We start from the raw sequence: 4,441 nt of genomic DNA, 5'->3' as shown, positions 1-4,441 counted from the left end.
TGCCAATGTATGATATGTTTGTGTCCAAATTTATTTAGAATCCATCCAGAGTTGTTATCAAGTTCATCATCAAGGAGGTATGGATTCCTCTAATCCACTTGATAAACTGTTTGCCATTCCCGATTGATTTTGTGCCCCCATTAAGATGTGTTAGTATTCATTTTTATGTCTCACTACAACTTGGGCCTTTTGAATTCTCTGATCAGCTTTCCCAGGTATTCTGCTTGAGGGGTGGATTTGTTTATATCACAGTGAAAGTGGTTTTAAAATTTTTTAAAAAATATTTCTTTTTTTGCAAGGATAATGAAAAAGAGTGAGAAACATCATTGTGTGCAATAATGTTTTCTGTGCAGTGACACTGGTTTCATTAGCTTGCAATTTTATTGTTTCATATTTAATGCCAGTTATATACAGATTTTCAATTTTATGTTCCATGGTATACTCATTTTATGATTGCATTTAAAAGATATTCATCTCCACTTATTGTTGTAGAAAGTGTTTGCAATATAATATGGAATTTAAAAAGTAGGTTATAAAACAACATACAGCTACTGGTGTAAAGTTCTGTACCTTATCACTAGGTGCACTTGTGGTTCAGTATCTGTTTTGAAGTAACTTTGTCAAAATGGTAGCAACTCAGTGATTGGATTACATTTTACTTTGTGAATTTTCTTTATATCTTGTGTTAGTTTTCATTTACAATAAGCATATATGGTTTTCCAAAGCAACCAAGGTATATAAAAACAAAATGTGCTAGTTTTCATAAATAAACTGTTTCTGTTTTGATAAAAATCAAAACTCAAATGCTATACTGTATTCTGGGGGCAAAGCAGTGAATATAATCACACTAACATCTCTGTCTTCAAGGAATGGCTTACTTCCTGGAAGACCCTCTGGATGGAAGATGAGCTGGCAGAGGATTTGGTATCAAAACTCATGTTTTATTGCACTTCATCTTATTTAAATAACTCTGAAAGTGTTTTCATAAATCTTTTTTATGAAAATGATGGAAAAGTGAGAGTTAATCACAGCTTTTTTTTTTTTAGCATATAAGCATGAGAGATTTGTTTTCTAATTTATTTTTATTGATGCACTACAATTTATAGTAGGGGAACTCATTATGCTGTATCTTATAGCTACATAATATAAAATTTCATATGCACATAACATGTTCTGGTACATTCCTTTCCCCTGCCATCCTCCCTCTTCCTGATCTGGTTGCTCTACTCCACTGATTTCCCCTCTATTTTCATGAATATTTTAATTGGTACATTAAAATTTATATAAAAGAAGGATTCACTGTGGTGTAATCATATATGGACATGGCATAATTTGGTGGGTTTACATCCCCGGTTCTTTCCATGCCTCCTCCCCCTCCCTCAGTCCCCTTCCTCTGCTAGCCTCCCATCTATTCTCATGAGATTCCTCCCTGCCTTTTTTTTTCATTCATTTTTTTCTTTCTCTAGTTTTCACATATGAAAGAAAGCCTTCAGCCTTTGACTTTTTGAGTCTGGTTTATTTCATTCAGCATAATAATCTCCAGTTCTGTCCATTTACCAGTGAATGACACATTTTTTGTTCTTCTGAAAGGCTGAGTAAAACTCCATTAGGAATGTTTTCTTTATCCCTTCATCTGCTCATGGTTCTACTGTGAATTATGCTGCTATAAACATTGCTATGCATGTATCACTGTAGTATACTAATTTTAGTTCTTTGGGATAAATAAGGTGTGGAATAGCAGGGTCATATGGTAATTCCATTCCTAGTCTTTTGAGGAATCCCCACACCATTTTCCAAAGTGGTGGCACTACTTTTCAGTCCCACCAACAATATATAAGTGTATTATTTCTTCCACATTCACACTAGTAATTGTTGTTATTTATATTCTTGATGGCTGTCATTCTAACTGAAGTGAGATGAAATCTCAGGGTAGTTTGGATTGCATTTCCCTTATTTCTAAGGATGTTAAACATTTTTCCATATATTTATTGGCCATTTATGTTTCTTCTTTTAAGAAATGTCTATATGCATATGTAGGAGAATGAACCTAGATCTCTATCTCACCACTTGCACAAAAATCAACTCAAAGTGGATCAAAAAGTTAGGAATTAGATCAGAAACATTGAAACTGCTATAAGAAAACAGAATAACATGCCAACATATCGGGTACAGGCACTGACTTCCCTAAAAAAACCCCTAAGCTAAAAAATAAAACCAAGAATCAATAAATAGGATACCATCTAATTAAAAAGCTTCTGCATATCAAAGGAAGACATTAGGAGTGTGAAGAGAGAGCCTGCAATGAGAGAAAATATTTACCAGTTACTCTTGACAAGGGATTAATATCCAGAATTTATAAAGAACTCAAAAATTAAAAACCTCCATGCCCTCCCCCCCAAACACTAGGCTATCCAATCAATAAATGGTTAAAAGAACTAAATAGACATTTCTTAAAAGAAGTAATACAAATGGCCAACAAATACATGAAAAAAAATATTTGAGGAATTTAACTGTGTATCCTGAATATAAGAATTGGCCCCACATGCAACCTCTTAGCCTCAGTGTAATAACCCTATTCTGAAAGATATCATGAGGAAAAGGATAGAACAACCTTTTAAGTACATCCAGAAATACCAGAAAATCATATTCTGTAATACTTCAATGGTTAGCACACCATAATGGACAGCTCTTCTTTTTAAATGAAAATACCTTAAAAGTGATTTTCTCAGTTGGCTTATGTGTAGCAACTTAAATCCATTCTGCCTTTCTTCCTTCCCTTTCCCCAGTTCTATTCTGCTTTAAGATTGATAAATAGTGCTGATTGGAAAAGAAATGTATTTCACTGTCCTAAATAAGGATATTAGGGGTATTCAGTTACTGCATTTAGAAGTGACTATGTGTGTCTTGTAATGCACATGAATTTCACAGTTCTTGGAACCAGTTTTGTGAAAATGCTCTACTCTTCTTATCTCTCATTTTTACCAAGAACAGAGAACTTAATTTAGTCAAGTACAGATTTTTCTAATCTAGGAACTTCAGTTTTAGAATAGTTTGATTTATGATGGGAACACTTTCTATGGTATGCTCCTTCCTTTTTCCCCCACAAAGAGTATTCTATATTCCTAGAGACTTAAGTACCTGGCCACCTGGAGTTGATGGTATGGACCCCCTTGTTCCTTGCTTTGCTTTTAGCATGAGTCTCATTACATCTTTCCCTAAGCATTAATGGCATATAGCGTTCCATCAAAGATTGTGGCTGAGATACAGGAGGTGCTAATTCAGGTCTGTTAAGTTGTATGGTGTTAGCTGGGGAGATAGAGCTGTACTCCCTGCAGGGATTTTCTACCTCAGTCCTTTATCCAAAATTATTTTGTTTGTTTCCAAAACTTTTAGAGTTATCCTGGAATGCCCTATCTATCATAGGTGATAGCCAATCTGCCAGCAAAATTTCTTAGCTCAATTTTGAAATATATCTCATGTCAAGCAGTTCCAATTCCAGACAAGTTGGAATAAGCACACTCCACTCTCTCTTCCCGATGGAGAGATGTAGCAACAAAACCGAGGCAGAATACATGGAGACATTATCTGTGGATGCTGAAAAGTAATGGATGGCAGTCAGATTGAGAAGGAAATCAGAATCTGAAGTTTCTAATGTTTTTTCCTTGGTATCACTTGACCTGGATTCAAAAGCACCCTAGAACCTGGAACTGCCCACTGGATGCCTACAGTAGAGCCCAATAGAACTCTCTCTTGCTGGTCAGCTGTGTGGGCCAGAGAATGAGGAGCATCTCCTTCTTTTTTCCTTTTCTTCTCATCTCTCCTGTCCCACACCTTGGTCCATCCTTTGGTAGAGAAGCAGTGACAAGGGCAATAGTGATGACTGGCCAGGTGCCTAAAACTCTCAAGGAGGGGAATATTTCACCAGAGGAACTATGATCTGAAGAGCATGGGGAAAATTGCCACTGTCCTTTCTGTCCTCCTGAATCTTGGTCCTGGACACAGACTCAGTCATGGAAACTGCACATTATGAGGAAGTCAAAGTCAACTATCTAGAGGTGTAAGAGTAAAGTGTTAAAGAAATCAAAAAGAGGTGGGAGTTGAAGAGGTGATCTTGCACAGATATGCATGAATGCTGAGACTTGTCTCTGGGTTGCAAACAGGAGGGTCTATCGAAGAGATTTCTGCATTCCCAAGTTCCCCACACTATCCAAGGTAGTCAAGATATGGAATCAACCAAGGTGTCCATCAGCAAATTAATGGATGAAGAAAACATGGTGTATATACACAACACAATATTATTCAACCATAGAAGAATTAAACTCTGTCACTGTGGCAAATTGGATGAAATTCCAGGATATTAAGTTAAGTGAAATAAATCAGACACGGGAAGACAAATACACATGGAAGCTGAAAATTTTGACATCAAAGAAGGAGTGGAATA

Source organism: Sciurus vulgaris (genome assembly GCF_902686455.1).
Source record: "Sciurus vulgaris genome assembly, chromosome: 11".
In the NCBI taxonomy this organism is placed as follows: Eukaryota; Metazoa; Chordata; class Mammalia; order Rodentia; family Sciuridae; genus Sciurus; species Sciurus vulgaris.
Note: the sequence above shows the minus strand (reverse complement) of the source record.